Raw genomic sequence first — 18,963 nt, forward strand, 5'->3', positions numbered from 1 at the left:
TTTATTAGCTACGTGTATATAAGTCTGTAAATTAAAATTAATATAAAGATGAAAATTCACACAATGAGTATAGATATGTGTGATTGAATACTTAAAATGCAGTAGTATAAAGGTCACCTCTCTCTGGTCAGGCGACGCTGATTGATGCTCACTGTCACAGCTGAGCAGAACTTGCCAGATGGGCTAAGCTGGCTCCCAGGGTGGCTGTTGGCACCACAGCCTGGGGAGGTGAGCGCTGCTTTGTCAAGGCCGGCACAGGCCTCCCCAGCCTCGTGGGGCCGTCCCCTTGACCCACACCCCACCTCCCTGCATCTCCCCCGGGAGGGGAGGCAGTGGCCCTGGGCAGCTGTCCCAAAGTGCTTTCTCTCCTGCTGCCCGGCTCTGCAGTTCAGGCGGATGAAGAAGCAGGATCTTACAGACATTGGACTTGGGGAGGTTTACCGTGCAAAGCATGAGCCCTGTTAAAGGGTGATTCCAGTGGCTTTCAGTGCAGTGCCCGTGTTGTACAAGCCCCACCTGTATCAAGCAGCACCCCAGAAGGAAGCCCCGGCCCTGGAGCAGCCACACCCCATTCCCAGGCAACTTTTCGAAGAACACCTTCCTTAATCCAAAAAGGGTCTCCACAGACCTCAGGCCGTCTCCTGCCACAGGGGAACTCTGAGTGCCTCTGGCAGAGATGTGAGCTTCACTAGTCTTTGTGTGCCCAGGGCCTGGGAGTGCTCAGCCTCCTGTGCAGCCAGCAGAAGCCACAGGACCACAGTGGTAGCGACCGGGCACCAAGCCTGCTCATAAAGCCTTAGGCGTGCATATCTCCACCTGTGTGTTCCACTGCAGCCTAGACTCCCCCAAGTTCACTCAAGCTCCAAAAACCGCCCGGGGAGACAGTAAGAGCCAGGAGCAGAGAAGCCTCCATCCCTAGCAGGTCCTGGAAGGCCCCCGCAACAGTGTCCTGGTTAGAAATGGGGCCGCGTCTAGCTTCCCGGTTGCCACTGGCTACCTCCATCCTTCTTGCGGCTTTAGCAAAACCCCCGAGCCTGGGTGACTTATGAAGAACAGGTGCTTGCTTCCCACAGCCCTGGAGGCAGGGAGCCCAACAGCAAGCTGCTGGCACATTGTGTCCGGCCAGGGTCTGTGGTCTGCTTCCAAGATGGCCCCTTGCAGGTTCATCCTCCCGAGGGGGGGACGCTGGGTCCTCACGTGGTGGAAGAGGGGAAGGGGCGAGGAGGGAGAGACCACAGGCGGGCAGTCCTGTGGGATCCACCTGACCGCCTCCAGCAAGGCCCCTCCTCCCAGCACTGCTGCATGGGGATTAAGCTTGCGACACTTTCAGACCACGGCAGCCAGGTACCATCCCGTGGAGAAGACCCCGCGCCCTTCGGGGACGTGGAACTGTGTTTGGTTTTCCCCTAACAGTTCTGTCCAGCTCCAGCACCAGCAGCTCTAGCCACAGCTTCACTCAGACTAGGCGTCCCTGTGCCTTCTGTCCCCAGCTGTGGGTCTCTGATGACCCTTGCTCCCCACAGTCTGCAGGCATCACTCTGCGTGAGCAGGGGGCTTGCCGTGAGCCCCTGAGTGGTGGGGGCGTGCGGTCTGAACGCCGCCCTGGCCGATTCATTGCTGACTCAGCATTCACCCCAGCGGGAAGTTCCAGGGAGGAAGGCTGGGGGCGGGTCTAAGTACGGAAACCTCCCAAGCCTGGGGTGCTGAGGCCTGAGGCTCCGGCCACCCTGAGGGCCAGCCCCACACTCAGATGTGCAATGATTCTGTGTTCAAGGCTGGAGAGAGAACAGCGGGTGAGGGCAAGGCAGCGCGGGCAGTCTGCAGGTGCTCCCAGCCTGGGGCTGGCCCCATTTCTGATTCCCCCATCCTATTTAAAAGCTTCCCTCTCATGCTACCTTCTGAGTGTAGCAACAGAGCCTAAACTAACCTCCCATTTGTGTCAGAGAATCTTCCTCTATTTGGATAATATGTCACTCTCGTTTTTGTTCCCTGCTGGTTGACTGAGTCACAGCTCCCCTCACTTGGGTGAGGCAGAGGGAGGGGAACAGGGAGTGGGTGTGCACCCAGAGCCACCGGCGGAGCTGAGTGCGCAAGGCGCAGGCTGGCGACTGCCTCCAGCCGTGTCGGAGGGAGACTGCAGGCTGGGCTGGCTCAGAGCGGATCTTGAAGAATGCAGAGGGGACGCGGAGTGCCTCCAACCTCCCCAGCACACATCCCAAGAAGCACCAAGCCCAACACATTGCAACTGCGTGTTTCCCTGACCAGGACGCACGTGGGTTGTCCCAAGCTTGAGGGATGCCGAGGACACAAGGCTAAGCAACGTGATCTGGTCCAGGGGAATGCTGCAGGGAGCTCAGCCCGCCCGTGGCAGCCGGTTGGTAGATATTGGGAATTCTGAGAGTGGATCAGCAGCTGATAGTTTGAAAAGAGCCCTGGTGGGGATTTTTATACTGCAGAAATCGGCAAATGCCACAAACCGTGACTTTGGTTTTTCTAGAAAGCCTGTTGGCCAGCACAGCGCTGGATTCAGCCCGGATCCTACCATGGAGTCGAGGGTTCCTCCAGGAATTGCGCTCTCCTCTGTGGGATCCTTGAGCCAGGCGTCCCTAGGGAGAGCCCCACTCCCACCCCCAGCCAGGGGAGCCCTCCACCTCTTGTCCATAAAGCACCCACAGCTGGTGGCATCACTCTGGAAAGAAAAAATGGCCTTCCTGGAACGGGGCCAAGCAGAAATCCCGGAGCCCACATCCAGCCAGAAGATTCAGACCTCTGTCTGCCAGCCCCTCGGAACCGCACAGGGCACGGTGCCTCGGATCAATGAGAAAAGCACTGGAAACCCAAGAGACCGCCCACCAGGAAGCCGCGAGACCCAGCCGCCGTCCCTGGGCTGGGTCCAAACGCAGCCGGCGGCCGGCTTCCATCCAAGGCTGTTCTGAAGAGAACACGGGCTCCCGGTGCCACTCTGCAGAGGAGCGGGTTGTCTGGGGAAGTGAAGTGGAGCCGAGAGAAGGCGCCCACGCACACATGTGACACACGCAGGGCGAGTCGCTGCTTCCCCTTTTGGATGTGAGTGGCTGGGATGCGTTGCCCTCTCATCAGCCAGAACCTCTGAGGCCTTGGGAAAGCTTAGGATGGAGAGGACTTCGTTGGCATTCTAGAAAAAAATAGTAAAAGATGCAGCTTATTCACTGGACAGAGGCCATGCAAAGACGCATTGAGCTTTCTTCTGGAAGAAATGTCTTATCTTGGCCTGAAAAATGTATTTGCCTCCAGTAGGTAGCTGTGAGGGTGGAAACCGGGGTGGGAGGGGGTGGTCCACTTTCTACCCAGAGCCCCTAAGCAGGCAGACCCTGCGGTGCAGAGAAGTCGGGCCCATGGAGCAAGGCCAGGGGCCCAGTGATTGCCTAGGGCCCAGAGTCTTCAGCCCCCACATCCGATCCTTGGGTTTTCCCTCCACAAGGCCTGGGCTAAGGCAGTGCTCAGAAACTTAACAATGACTGCAGAGAGCCGACGTCCCTGCACAAAGCCCTGACGTGCCAGCTGCAGATTCTTCCAGAACAACACAGATCCAATGACGTGCAAAATGCAGGCCTTTGCATTCTATGCAAGTATCACCAGGAATTTAAACCACCGCTAAGTGAAAGAAAGTCTGGTATATTGATGTAGGAATTAGAGCAATCAGTGAAATCCATTCGGAGGGTGCCGCCGTCCTGGGTTAATCCGTTCAAAATGCCAACAGTGAAGCTGCGAATGCAGAGCCAAACAACGCGATGCCTGTGGACTGTGCAGCACAGGTGACGTCGAGCGGCAAGACGATGCAGAAAACAGCCATGGTTGGGGCTGGCGCTATGGCGCAAGGGGCTAACTCCCTGGCCTGCCGTGCTGGCATCCCATATGAGCACTAGTTCAAGTCCTGGCTGCTCCACTTCCAATCCAGCTCTCTGCTGTGGCCTGGGAAAGCATTGGAAGATGGCTCAAGTGCTTGGGCCCCTGCACCTGTGTGGGAGACCTGGAAGAAGCGCCTGGCTCCTGGCTTCAGATTGGCCCAGCCCCGGCCGTTGCAGCCATTTGGGGAGTGAACCAGAGGATGGAAGACCTCTGTGTATGTGTGTGTGTGTCTCTACGTCTCTCTGTAACTCTCTTCTTCTTTTTTTTTTTTTTTTTTTTTTTTTTTTTTTTTTTTTTGACAGGCAGAGTGGACAGTGAGAGAGAAAGACAGAGAGAAAGGTCTTCCTTTGCCGTTGGTTCACCCTCCAATGGCTGCCGCGGCCGGCACGCTGCGGCCGGCGCACTGCGCTGATCCGATGGCAGGAGCCAGGAGCCAGGTGCTTTTTCCTGGTCTCCCATGCGGGTGCAGGGCCCAAGCACCTGGGCCATCCTCCACTGCACTCCCTGACCACAGCAGAGGGCTGGCCTGGAAGAGGGGCAACCGGGACAGAATCCGGCGCCCCGACTGGGACTAGAACCCGGTGTGCCGGCGCCGCTAGGCGGAGGATTAGCCTAGTGAGCCGCGGCGCCGGCCTCTGTAACTCTCTTCTAAATAAATAAAATATATCTTTTAAAAAAAAATCCTGTAATATTAAACATACCTCGTTGGAGAGCCTGTTGGCCAGGTTTTTTCTTTGTGGGCAGGCATGGGGGCTGTATCTTTGGGAAGATCGCTGTGCCCTGAACATTCAATTACACAGTCACTGCCCTGGCCGGATCACCGCGGACTCTTCCTGCCCCTCTGGAACCCGGTGATTGCTGTCCACAGGAGAGGGGCAGCAGAGGAAATGAAATTCAATTTTCCACTTGCGAGAGGTCCTAGCAGACAGGGCTTGTGGGAAGCGGGATGGAACACTGCTCCGGCTAGCTGGAGGGTTTGGATTGAATGCTCCCTCCCTCACCATGAGAACCCAAGTCCAAATCCATCTCTCCCCAGGAGAGTGACAAGGAGGCGTGGCACCTGTCAGCCATGGAGAAAAAGGTATTCTGCAATTGCTCCCTCTGTGGAAGGCTCGGCTTCCCATCACTCTGGAATCTGAGCGAGGGAGTCTTGAGTCTCAGGTCTGCCTGAGAAATCCAGTTCTCACCTCTCTCGTCCCCTCTGCCACCCCCCTAAGGACTGTGTGCTGCCCAGGATGGATGACCACTGATAGGAAGAAGACAGGATAAGAGCAGCTGTCACGGTTATGTGCAGGGGCCCAGGGACCAGCGTGGCTGCTGCGCCCAGGGTGTCAGGTTAACCTGGAAGAGGCGTGACGTCACCTAGATGAAGGATGCAAACGGAGTAGAGGATTTTACGTGGGGACACCAGGGGACACGCTGTCCACTGCCAGGGTGGAGGCAGAGGCCCAGATGTCTGCTTGCTCCGAGTATGCATTATCCACAGTGCCGTGATTGATTAATCATGAAAAATGCGCAGTTCTGTGGACACAGGATTTCGTGATGCAGGAGGCTTAACCTGAACCAGGGAACAGTGGGGGCTTCCGGCGTTTGCAGGAAGGGCGTGCTCGCTGGGAAGCTGGGGTGAAGAGGTCAGTCACAATGGGGAGGGGTCTTGAGGGGGACGAATCATTAACTGGGGCGAACGCCCCCCCCCCTTGCTGTTTCCTGGAGCCCACGGCAGTTCCTTGGCTGCCTCAGCATCGCGCCACATGACCTCTGCCACTGACATAACTCGACCGCTCACCTGTGCAATCTGGCCAGGCACGCCCTCAGCAGTCGGCCATGCGGTGGTCTCCGACAGTCGGGTCAGCCCTGGCCACCCCGCTGTGCCCTGGTCTTCCTCTGAGGGCAACGCTTGCACCTTCCTTCGATTCTTTCCAATCCCTGAGGGAGTTGGCTCGCTCCGTACTCTTGCTTCCTTTCCAGAATGTTCCATGGCTCACTCCTTTGCCTCCTTCACTTGGAAATCCAGGACCAGGTTTCGTGTCCCCGGCAGCCACACCGCCATCCTCCCCCTTCCCCTGCAGATGAAGGGTGCCCCCAGCCTACCCTCTGGTCTGGCAGTCTGATCTTCACCCTGGACACCCCTATTCAGAGTGTCCTGTGCCTTCTCAGCTGCCAAGCCCAGGGGCCGCTCCTGGGATGGGTACAGCGCCTCGGCCTCCCAGCCCGGAACCCCGCTCCTCTGCGCTGTCTCTTCCTCGCCTCACTTCCTGTACCCCTGCTTCTTTCGGGACTCCGCCGACCCCCACCCGGGGTAGCTGGTGGTCTTGGTTCTGCAGCCGTCACTCAACTTGCTCATGACCTGGGGCGGGGTGGGGGGCACCTGCCATGCCTGGCAGGCAGCTCGGTCCCTGCAGGTCCTTGAGTGGAGGCTCCATCCCCAGCCTGGCAGTGCTGAGGTGGAGGAAACTTTAAGAAGCTGAGCCTAGCGGCAGGTCTCGTGGGACTGGACCCCTCCCCACAAGCTTGTCCCTGCACTCGAGCCCGTCCACCACGAGGCCCTCTCCAGGGCCGAGCAGTCGGAGGCACCAGGCTCCTGGACCTCGGAGCTTTGTGAGCACCTAGTGACAGGTGTTCTGTTTCTAGCAACAGAGCCCAGACTGGGATGTCACCCACCCAGCTCTCCACCCAAGGGTGCCTCACGTCTCTGTGCTGTTTGGTTCACAGAACGTGCCCTGGTCCCAAACACAGCCCTGGCTGTGTAACTGTGGGCAAGGTGTCCGGCGCCCCTTGCACTGGCAACCCTGCTCCCACGCAGATCCACAGCGAGGCTGGGAAAAAAAAAAAAAAAAAAAAAAAAAAACCCTGAGATACCACGGGAAGCTGCAGCGCCCTCTGCTGGCACGGGAGGGCATTTACTAAATGTCCACGCCATTCCTCAGCTGCCCACGGTGGGGGAAGACAGCAGGATTCTCCCGCTCGGCAGGCTCGGCTCTGATGCCTGTCCCAGAAAGCCTTGCGTGTGAACCTGGCCCTCTCCGCCACGCACACACCCCCACTCCAGAGCCGACCCGATCCCGGGTACAAATCCACCACTCCATGCTGGGCTGGGATAATTCGCTCCACCAACACGTGAGCCAAGCCAGCTGCTTCTCTCTCCCCCGCGTGGCCACACGTGCAGGCCATCCCTGCAGGCACGTGCAATCACACACACGCTCGCCCTCGCACGTGGCCTTCCTCTCCTTTGCCTGCAGAGACCCAAGAAAGGCCGGCCTGATGGAGGAGCCTTCCGTGCACCCCCCACCCCGAGTCTCCCCTGCACACCCATCCCATCAGACAGACCAGCGCTCTTCCTGCGGGCGGTCCCAGCCCAGCCAGGGCGCCGTGGCACGTGGCAGACTCTACTCAGCAAGGGTTGCCGTTCTTCTTTCCACACTTGGGGGCCACCATCAGTGCCCACCTCCTCCACGATGCCTGTGTCCACGCTGGTGTGGGACAGCCGGCAGGGCCCATGCTACCCAGCAGGCTGTTTGCCTCCAGATGGGTCTAGCCATCTGTGTCTTAGATCGCTTCTGCATTTCCCACCGTTTCCAGGACAATGCTGGGCTTATAAAAATAGGGATGATTTGACTTACAAATCGTGTGGCTCCTCTGACCCAGCATTGTCAGAGCGGCCACCATTTGCTCAAAGTCCTCTGCGTGCGGACCGGGTGCCGCACGGGCGGGATTTGTCTCTTCTCATGGTAATGCTGCAAGCTTGGGCTTATTCTCAACATTTGGAAGCAGGCTAAGCTCGGGAGCTGGGAGAGCAAGACTCCAGCCCAGGCTTGCCCAGCACCACAGCCCTGGGCTCTGAGCAGACCCTACCTTCTGCAGGGCATGAGGTCATGGCAGTCTCCCAGTGACCCAGTGGGGCACTTGGCCAGTGACGAACCTAGGGCTCCGGACCCCACCAGGAGTGGGCAGGCAAAGCACAGCCCTCCTACTGCCATCATCTGTGCACCTTTGTTTTGTGAGCAACCTATACAACAGGACACGGCAGTCCTACTGGGTCGTCACAGTTCTAACTGCCAGGGTTCTGATTCTTGAGATTCCCTTAAGAGAAAGCCAGGATGCTGGATGCCTGTCTCCTTTGTCCAGGCCAGTGTGACCGTCAGTTTTCTCCTTTAAGCAATGAAATTGCACATTTTACAGAAACTGTATCCCACGAGTGGCCAGCGTCACTGTTCTGACCTTGCGGAGGTTCTAGACATTCTAAATTTAAATTCTCATTGTGGGGCCCCCAAGCTAGAATTCTAATAGGACCCCTTGTCCTTCAGTGGCGGGCACAAGTCCCCAGTGGACTGTAGGAGCTGTTTCCCCACACGTACACCTGTGACCTTGAACGTTCAGACCCGTCTCCAGCTCCGATCGCAGTAGGCTCCCGTCATCTCAGCAGCTCAAGGCAGAGGACACATAAGCGCCAGCTCACCCTCACGCGCCTCCTAAGACATAGTGACAAGGACAGAAACTTCAGATAAAGACTTGGACAGGGAGTCAGCGTGCGGGACGGGATGGCAGCAGCGTCTGGACCGGGGCCGGGACCAGTTAAGCCCTTAACTGCCTGTTCTCCCTGCCCCCACCTGGGCACCCCTGTCCTACTCTCCTTCCTTTGGGATTTGGCTGCTCCAGGGACCGCACGGAAGTGGAGATGTACAACGCGAGCGCCTTGGTGGCTGGCTTGTTCCACTGGCATTGCGTCCTCAAGGTTTGCCCCTGGTGGAGCAGGTGCCACACTCCCCTCCCTTTGCGAGGCTGAGTAACGGTCCAGTCTGTGCCCGGGTCACGTTCTGTTCGCCCGCCGTTCTGTTCGTGGGCTCTCGGGCCGCCATGCAAAGCGCCGAGTGCAGGTGCGAGTACAAAGCACACTTCCGGAAGTCACGCGCGTGCTCTTCCCCGCCGCCCACGGGGGCTGCGCCTCGCCCGCTCTGCCGCTGAGCCGCGCGCACTCGCTTGCGTTGCTCGACGCAGAATCAATTCAACGAATCTGCTGAAAGAGGCTTTTCCTGAAATGTGCGCTCCAAAGTGAGCCGGGCGGAGGCTCCCGCACACGCAGACTGGAGCGGGGCGGCGCCAGCGTTCCCTCGCCGTCTCCGCGCCGCCGCTCTGCGCTGTGCCCACCTCTCTGCGAGCAAGTGCACCCCCTTCTCTGCCCACGCCCGTCTCCCCTCAGTGGTGGTCACCAGCCCATTGAGCCCCCCGCTGCCCCCGTTCCTGGCAATGCCTTTGGTTCCTGTCCATGTGAGTGTGCTCAGAACTGCACACACACATAGCACACACACACACAGCCATGGCACATGCACACATACATGGCATGCACGTGCACATGTGTGCACGCATCCTTATGGCACACGCGCACACACACGCCCCTGGCACACATGTACACACACCCCCATTGCGCACACACACGCCCCTGGCACACATGTACACACACCCCCATTGCGCACACACACAAACGATGGCACACATGTACACACACCCCCATTGTGCACACACACGCCCCTGGCACACATGTACACACACCCCCATTGTGCACACACACAAACAATGGCACATGTGCACATACGCATGACACATGCACACACACACTCTCTCTCATGGCATCCATGCACACACACACTCTCCTGCCCTGCACACACACAGAGTCCCTGTTCCATCCATCTGTGCCTTCAAACGCGTCATCTACCCTTCCTGTCCCTTGCTGGCTGACTGATCAACCACCGCGTTCCCCCACGCAGCCTGGTCTCGGCCTCCACCACTCCCCCAACACCACCCTGCGCCAGTCCTCATCTGAGGGTCTTGGCGTCGTCATGAAAAGTTGCCTCAAACGGGGTGGCTCAAAGCAGCAGCAGTCTGCCTTTGGCAATTCTGGGGGAGAGCAGGGCCACGCCCCCGCAAAGTCTCCGGGGAAGGACCTGTCCTTGCCTGCCCCCGCTTCTGCTGGCTCCTGCTGGTCCTTGACTTGTGGCTGCACCACTTCCCGCTCTGTCGTCTCCCATCTCGTGGAGAACGGCTCACTGGACCTGGGCCAACCCCAACCCTACAGGTCTCGTCTTGATCTTTATCCTCATTAAGTCTGCGAGTCCCGGCTTGCTTAAGGAAATTCGCCGTGCCAATGTGTGGGTGGACATGAGTTGGGTTGGGGGGGGGCACCGGTGAATCCCAATGGCCAAGTCTCCGTGGCTGTAGGCAGCATTTGTTTTGGTTATTCAGAACACAAATAGCTTTATGTTTCCCACTGATTTTGTAGATGACGGATGCCTATTAAAGGAAAATTTAAATATAGAAAAATGGAAAGAGAAAGCAGAAACACCCACGCAAACTTACAACTCAGAGATGGATCAAAACCCGCATTTCTGAGAACATCTTGTGCACATGCGCACACGCACGTGCGTTCACAAACACAAGCGTGCACACAGTAAGAAAGTGGTGTCTGCGTGATCGCCCAGATGCCCGTCCACTGCTTCCTCCTTAATGCCCGGGGGGGGCCAGTTGCCAGTCCCCACATGCGCCTGCTCAGTAAATAGCGCTGCAGCCCTACTGTGTGCACCAGGCACTTCTTCCGGGGCTTGAGGTCCACCGGTGAACAAAACGCAGGACCTCGTCCTCAGGGAACTTGTCTCTCAACAGACCATTTAAAAACAAGCATCAGAAATAATGAAAACTGTCGTGGAAAAGCAACTAGAAGCCCCAGGAATGGTGGCCGTGGGGACCGGGGATTTGAAATGTAAGCTCCTTGAGAGGTGACCTCTGTGGAGTGCTAAAGACCCCAAAATGTTGAATAATCCTTTTTCATGGCTGCATAGTATTCCACTGGTTCCAGCACAGCTGTCTGCTATCGGTAGACATTTAGGCTCTTTCTGATGTTTTCACTGCTTTGCAAAGGGCTGTAAGGCGTTGGTTTTTTTTTGTGAGTTAACCCCTTAGAGTGGGACTGTGGACCCTGGATATCAGCCCAGGGTGTACACTCCTTACTACACTAGGATCCTACCTTGCTGTCTCACACAGCCACCGATAGGAAGGCCCCTCGGGAATGCTATGGAAATAAAATGGAACAAAAAGATAAATTCATTTTGGTGCAAAAAAAATTTTGACATCCATGCATAGTTTTTTCATACCACACATTTTCTATGAACTTTTTTTTTAAAGATTTATTTATTTGAAAGTCAGAGTTACACAGAGAGAGAAAGAGAGGCAGAGAGAGAGAGAGAGAGAGAGTGAGAGAGAGCGGTCTTCCATCCACTGGTTCACTCCCCAGATGGCTGCAACGGCCGGATCTGTGCCGATCCAAAGCCAGGAGCCAGGAGCTTCTTCCAGGTCTCCCATGCAAGTGCAGGGCACAAGCACTTGGGCCATCCTCCACTGCTTTCCCAGGCCACAGCAGAGAGCTGGACCGGAAGTGGAGCAGCTAGGACACATGCCAGGGCCCATATGGGATGCCGGCACTGCGGGTGGCGGCTTTACCCGCTATGCCACAGCGCTGGTCCCTTCTATGAACTTTTGAAGACGCCTCATACAGAGGCATGAGATTCTACTTCTCCCAACGTGACCTCCGCGTACTGTATCCGTCTTCCTTTTTAGTTTTGCCCGTCTTAGGGTAACACTGCTGCCTCCTTGGCGCGGCCTTCATTTTGCCCGGCTCTTTCCTAAGCTTCCTGCTGTGACCGCTTCGCTCAAACTCCTTCTTTACCTGCTTTGCCCGGTGTTTCCCTATCATGGGATTTACCGCCCTGGACTCGGGGACCGTGTGTCACGTGTGTTGCAAATATTGTTCCGGATCTGTCTTCTTACTTTTTTCTACAGACACAGAAAACTTCTATATTGTCAAAAATATCAGTCTTTTAGAATAGTTTCTGGATTCCTATCATGGTTTTAAAAAAGAACACTTAGAATTGTTTTTTCAAAAATACATCTTCTACTTTGGTGCATTGTCTGCATAAAACATTTTTTATATTTAAATCCTTGATTTATTTTGGAATTTATGCTAATGAGGGAACTAAGAAAGGGAACGCATCATTCTGCTTCCAAGTGGGCAGCCGGTTGTCCCACTGCGCCCCCCCCCCCGTGACTTCCCGCCGGGGCTGTCTCCTCCTCCTTCCCACCCCTGGTGTCCCTTCCTCAGCCTCCCCTCGGGCTTCTCCTTTGCTTTGGCTTCCTGGCACCGTCCTCTGTCTCCTCTTCTTCCTTGCCCCAACCATCGCACCCTCCATCCCCAACGCCCACTTGCACATCCCCCGCACACTCCCTGCTCTGTCAGTTCTGTTCGGCCCCTAGCCCATCGCCAGCTCCTCACTCTCACGGCAGCTCCAGACACCTGCTCAGTGGCACCCGTCAGACCCAGGCTTCGGCAACCCACGGCCCAGGGAGCCAAATGCAGCTTCAGCCTGCGGATTCTTTGTGAGCTGCTCATAAGCTAAACTCTAAGGATAGTTTTACATTTTGTAAGCGTTAAAATCGGTTTCAAAAAGAAGAAGAAGATGCAGCCTATGTTGCCTAAAACGTCCAGAATACTTACTGCCTGGCCCTTTACGGAAAAAGCTCGCCCGATCTCGCACCAAGTCTACGCTCCGCCCCAGAGCAGAGTCTAGGAACAGAGCACCCCGCAGCTGAAGCACTGCCCCCGGCCCAGCAGAGGCCCTCAGAGTCGGCCCCGTCTGCCCCCACCACTCCACTCTCAAGCACGCCATTCGCTCCACACGCCGGATCTCTGCCGTTCCCAACCAGAGCGGCCTCGTCCCTTCCTGACTTCCACCTGCTGCTCTGCCCTGAGCAGCGGCTGTGTCCACCAGGAAGCGGGAACACCCTCGTCCCTGCCTGGAGCGAGCCCACCCTGCTCTCCACCCAGGGCGGCTTAGGTGTGACCTTGCTGGTCCCTTCCAGGGCCTTTTCCCTCACCTCCACTTCACACCGTGTGTTTAACAAGCTGCTTGCTTCCCACCAGAGAAAACGCCTTCCCCACGAGATGGCAAGAGGCCCCGCGTTTTAAGTTGCCTCCTCTTTTGAAGTTTTGTAGAACAAAATTACCATATTTTTTAATCTGGGAAGAGGGGATGCAAAGTAAAAGAAAAGTGAGCGGGGGGGGGGGGGCGTCGGCACTGTATAAGCCTCTTCCTGCAGTGCTGGCATTCCATGTGGGCGCCGGTTCGAGTCCTGGCTGCTCCACTTCCGATCTAGCTCTCTGCTATGGCCTGGGAAAGCAGTGGAGGATGGCTCAGGTCCTTGGGCACCTGCACCCACGTGGGAGACCTGGAAGAAGCTCCTGGATCCTGGCTTCAGCCTGACCCAGCCCTGGCCATTGCAGCGAACTGGGGGTGAACCAGCAGATGGAAGACTTCTCTCTCTCCCTCTCTCCCTCTCTCCCTCTCTCCCTCTCTCTGTAACTCTACCTCTACCTCTCACATAGATAAAATATTTAAAAATTAAAGTGAGCCTCATCTCATAGGCCATCAGAGGGCTCTGAGGAGCACAAGGATGATTTGAGTCGATCATGTTTAGTTGTGGCAACATACATCAGCCGTTACATTTGCCGTTTTGGTGGCTGTAGGTGCACAGTGTGGTGGCATTCCGGACTGTCCCCATGTCATGGAACCCAACGATGCATCTCCAGAACTCTGGGATCTCCCCACACCAGTAAACCCTGTTCCCCTCCCTCCAGCTCCTCGGAAGCTCAGTTCTGCTCCTTTGTCTCTTCTGGGTTCCTCACGGAAGTGCACTCATGGACTTGCCCTTTGCTGCACCTAGCGTGTCGGCTCCAAGGTGTCAGGAGTCCCCGCCTCACAGGTGTACGCCACGTGGCCTCCGGGGGTTCCGCTCCTTCACTGTCGGGAAGGCTGCAGCCGCGAACACGGCTGTGCAAGTGGCTGCTGGAGTCCCTGCTTGCAGCTCTCTGGGGTTGACACCCAGAGCTGGGATGCCTGGTGCCGTGGTAGTTCTACACGTGACCTTGTGGGGCGTCAGTGCCGTTTGCCACAACACTTGCATCACTGTGCGGTCCCAGCAGAGGCACCACCTTCTCCACACCTTGCCAACATCTGTTACTCACTGTTTTTTCTTTAAAAAAAAAAAAGATTATTTATTTATTTATTTGAAAGGCAGAGTTACAGAGAGGCAGAGAGAGAAAGAGAGAGAGAGAGAGAGGTCCTGCATCTGCTTGGTTTACTCCCCAAGTGGCTGCAATGGCCGGTGCCGCTGTGACACCACAAGTGCAAGACCCCACGTGTGACCCCACACAGGAGAGTGACAGGTGGTCGTCCAAACACAGGAGCATTAAAAAATAGTGCAGAAAGTTACCTGATAAGCTACAAGGTGTCTATGAAACATAAATGAATTTTGTGTTTAGATTTGGGTCCTGGTCCCCGGATGTCTCATTATGCTTGTACAAATATTCCAAAATCGGGGGGGGGGGATGTCACATGCTAAATTCTTCTAGTGCCGAAGATTTTGAATAAGAGATGCTCAAGCTGTGGCATAAACTCATTCTAGGACACGTGGAAGATCCAGAATGTTCTATGGGAAAATGAAACGTACTCATAAGTCAATCCCTTCCCCGCAGAGTTCCCCTGTTAGCATCCGGGTCCAGTTCCTTCCAGTCTTTGATTTTGCACACCCATTTGAGGTCCATTTTTCTCAGGATTTTCCTAGGGCATTAAAACGTTAAACGCACCCTTTGAAAAGTTTTCCTGGACGTGGGACTTGCACTCATCAGCCCCGTGTGTGACTGAAACGCACACATGTTCCAGGAGGAGGCCTCAAACTCAGCCCAGGGCAGCGTCCCCGGCAATGACAAGGCACCTAAAGGTGACCACATCATGCCCCTGGCTCGGCGACCCCAGTCCTCCAGCTCTGCCGTAGATGTTATTTCTGTCCAGTTAAATCCCAGCACCGCGCGGCCGCACACCCTCGCACCCTCGCACCCTCGCACCCTCGCCAGCTCTGTGTGAACTGATCATCTCTCAAGAAGGGAGGGGAGGAGGCTGGGTCCTCACTGGTCTTTACACAGGACGCTTTGATGCCAAGCCAAACTCCAGAGAAACCAGCCTCGAGGCAGGTGCATCAGGGAAAGTCTCAGTCCTGGTCATGTCAGTGGCACTCACATGGCTGGCACGGGGCGTGTTCCCTGTGCGTGATCCCTGCCAGGCTGACGGAGTTGTGCAGCCCCCCAGGTGCAACCACGTGACCAGTGCCTGCACAGCCAGGGCCCAGGGCAAGCCCCTAGGGGGCCCGTGGGAGGCGAGGGTGGGAAGTTGTTCGTGTCATCATCTGTGCCGTGACACAGGAGAGACGGCCGCTTGTCCGCTGTGGCCACAGCTCGCCCTGCTGAGCAGTGCAGATGTGTCTCAGGTGCCCTGCTCCGAGTCACACCCAGGATTTGTCTACAAACAGCTTTACCTCCCCTCTGGATATCCCCGCACACCCCTGCACGCACGCTGGCGAGGTCTGCTGCACCTCTCCCAGCCCAGGCCTGCAGTGGTCCCTTCTCCCCGGCCCAGCAGTTCCCGCAATTACTCTGGACACAGCCCTGAGGCTCAGGCGCACAGACCCTTCCCCACCTCGCTCCCTGCGCCCCGTCTTGGTCGCTGGCACAGCCCTGCCTGACCCTCGTGGCTCCCGCAGCGGTCTCTCCTGCTCTCCCCACAAACTCACCTTCCCCAGGCTCTGTGGTTCCCCTGAACTCCATTCCTGTGCCTCGCTTCAGCCACTCATCTGCAGGCAGCCCAGCCTCGCTCCCAGCTCCCCAGGACGCAACTGTCCGGTTGCCTCGCCAGCAGGGGTCCCGCGAGACCCCCATCCAGCCCCACTCGCAGGGAGGTTTGGTTTGCTTTATTTTTAAAGTTCTGTTTGTTTTTAAAGGCACTGGAGTAGCAGATGCAGCACTCAATTAACCACATGCTAATTCTTATAAACACCAAACCCCAGCGCTCCATCTTCAACTTGCTTTTCTCTTTCCGGGAACACCCCCACCACACACCATAACTTTGTGTATGCTTGTTGGAGTGCATGTTTCTGCCCCTAAGATCATAAATGAGGCTTGTTTTGATAACAGACACAAAATACCATCCCTCTGCTGTTTCTCAAGGGAGCTGGCGGCTCCACCACTGACTCGGGACCCAGACTCCTCCGTTCCTGACCTCATCACCCCCAGGCACAGGTGCAGGACCATACAGCGGGGGCACATCCAGGACCCAGGGCCTGGGGACTGGGCTAGGTCCCATCACTGTGGGCACCCTTCCCTGCAGAGAGTTTGGGAAATGGGGTCCAGCCCCAGGGGCAGCAGCTCTGGGGGGGATCAGCGGACACCAGCCCTAGCCAGACACCTTTCATGCAGGTTCCTTCCCCTCAGGACAGATGCCTTCAGCTTAAAGTTTTCAGCGAAGCATCAAACAGAAGAAAGTGGCTCCAACTTGGGGAGGAGGAGAGGCAGGCACAGTTGTCCTCCTAGCATGATGAACACACAAAGTGGCGCCAAGCACGGTGGGCCTGGAGGCAGCGGAAAACCCAAGTCCTTTGTGCCCCTGCCACCGATGGGAGAGACCAGCATGGAGTTCCTGGCTCCTGGCTTTGGCCTGGCCCAGCCCTGGCAGCTGTGGGCATTCGGGAAGAGAACCAGCAGGTGGAAGAGTTCACTCTATGCATCTCCGTCACTCTGCATTTCAAATGAATAAATAAATCTTTCTTAAAAAATAAGAATCAACCAATAGGACAAAAGCTCTTCTTCCTCTTCAGGCTCAGGGGGAGGAGGCCTCCGGGCAGCCGCGCGTGGTCAGACAGCCTAGCGGCCATGGCCAGCACATACACCAGGTCTGCAGGCGGGGAGTCTCTGTCCTGGGAGGCTCTGAGCCCAGAGGCTGTTTCGCACACCGTCGTTTTTAGAAACGGCCACTCCAGGCAAAAGGAACAGTGAGAGCTCAGCATGCCCACTCCTGGCCAAACATCCCCCACAGCAGGGGGTGCTGGCAGTGGGCAGGGGTCCTGCCTTTGCCCTTGAACTTGTCTGTTTTCCATTGCTGGTAGCTGAAGGTCACAGGCTGTGTGGGGGAGCGAGACAAGTGCTTTGCTTTGCTCAGGGCTCTGGCCCTCGTGCAAATGGCCACTGTGCAGTGGCCTCCTTGCCGGAAGAATCCCGAGGCAGGAGACAGGGAGCCGTGTGACAGGTCTGGGACGACCTCACAGGACCCCAGTCCCTCCCCAGGGCCTCACCGCTAAGCTCCCACCCTCTCAACGCCTTGCAGTGGAATTAAATGTTGACACATGAGCCCTTGGGGACCCTGCCTAAGCTCTGGCACCTCCATCCCATCATGCTCCGGCTCGCCTCTGCCTCTCTTTGCGTCCCGTCCAGATATCTATCTGTCCTCAGAAGAAGGGGAGAAAAGCAAACTTCCTCACTAAGAATGGAGGGCGACGGAGGGTGACCGAGAAGGTCAGTGCTGCCGGCCGGACAGCAGGCTGTGCAGCCCATGTGCGACCTCGTCATGGGCGCATCCATGAGACAGATCGCCAAGGCCATGAGCAAGGTCCCAAGTTAAGTCGGGACTGCTCCGGCCCCATCCCCAGTTATTTTATTTCTTTATTTCTTTAAGATGTACTTATTTATTTAAAAGTGAAGTGGGTGCTGGTTCTAGTCCTGGCTGATCCTCTTACAATCCAGCTCTCTGCTATGGCCTGGGAAAGCAGTGGAAGATGGCCCAAGTGCTTGGGTCCCTGCACCCACATGGAGACCTGGAAGAAGTGCCTGGCTCCTGGCTCCTGGCTCCTGGCTCTTAGCTCCTGGCTCCTAGCTCCTGGCTCCTGGCTTTGGATCGGTGCAGCGCTGGCCATGGCAGCCATTTGGAGAGTGAACCAACGGAAGGAAGACCTTTCTCTCTGTCTCTCTCTCTCACTGTCTATAACTCTACCTGTCAAATACAAAAAAAGAAAAAGAAAGAAAGAAAGAAAGAAAGAAAAAAAGAAAGAAAGAAAGAAAGAAAGAAAGAAAGAAAGAAAGAAAGAAAGAAAGAAGAAAGAAAGAAAGAAAGAAAATTAAGTGGGGCAGGGAGAGAGAGAGAGAGATCCTTCTTCCATCTGCTGGTTCACTCCCCAAATGCCCCAACAGCCAGACCTGGGCCAAACCCAAGCCAGAAGCCAGGAATTCCATCTGGTCTCTCACAAGGGCCCAAGCTGGTCCTTCACAAGGGTTATCTTCCACTTCTTTCACAGGTGCATTAGCAGGGAGCTGGGTTGGAAGTGGAGCGACCAGGACTCGAACCAGCACTCACACAGGATGCCAGCATCACGGGGGGGGGCAGCTTAACCCACTGCACAGCAACCCCCTCCCCCAGTTAGTTTCTTACTGAGCAAAAAGATGGCTTCCTCAACAGACTGCATTAACCAAGAGAAAGACACGGTTCCCGCAGAGGAAACACGGCACAGCTGAGAGACACGGAATGGAAGCCTGGGGAAGAAATGGCTTATAAAACTTTTAGAAAGCTTAAAGAGTTATTGGCTCAACAAGTAATTTCATCCAGTGGTTTATGTGCGTTTCATAGCAGAATTGCTTCCAAAACTCCCTTTGAACTCAGACTGTAGGCGAGCTCGCTAATGCTGTGTTCACGATGACTCTGCCAACGCAGTCATCATAAAGGCCATCAGAGAGAAAGCAGCCATGAGCCGGAGCCGCAGATGTGAAATGTGGAGGCAGACGCCAAAGTGAATGTGTCAACACGCAGCAAGAGAGAGCATTCTCCACGCTGTCCCGTAACCTTGGCGCTGAATCAGCCATCAAGATACGATGCAGGCAGACTTCCCAACCAAAGCCAGAGATCTTTTTAAACCCCAAAATTTGACCACTGCTTTGAATGATGGTGAAGAGGGAGAGACCTGCACTGCCTCACCCCCGACGGCAGCCCAGATGACAAAGCCTCATTCAAAATCGTCCCCCCTGGTGTGAGCAGGGTACCGAGGGAACACGATGTGTTCCCCAGGGATGTGTGTCCCAGGGCTGTTTCAGGCAGACACAAGTCACACGTGTAGTCCCGTCTAACCTTACAACCAGCGGCGTCAACACTAGGGGTTGGG

The 18,963-nt window shown here is 56.1% G+C and overlaps 1 protein-coding gene across 2 annotated transcripts in view; it reads left to right on the forward strand.

The window, feature by feature from the left end:
• Positions 1 to 18,963, forward strand: part of KCNJ6 (potassium inwardly rectifying channel subfamily J member 6) — a 269,639-nt gene that overhangs the window by 185,070 nt on the left and 65,606 nt on the right. The gene's annotated exons all lie outside the window — the stretch shown is intronic.

The sequence above is a fragment of the Oryctolagus cuniculus genome, chromosome 4, assembly GCF_051225735.1.
Source record: "Oryctolagus cuniculus isolate XC-2025 breed Fujian yellow rabbit chromosome 4, ASM5122573v1, whole genome shotgun sequence".
Lineage (NCBI taxonomy): Eukaryota > Metazoa > Chordata > Mammalia > Lagomorpha > Leporidae > Oryctolagus > Oryctolagus cuniculus.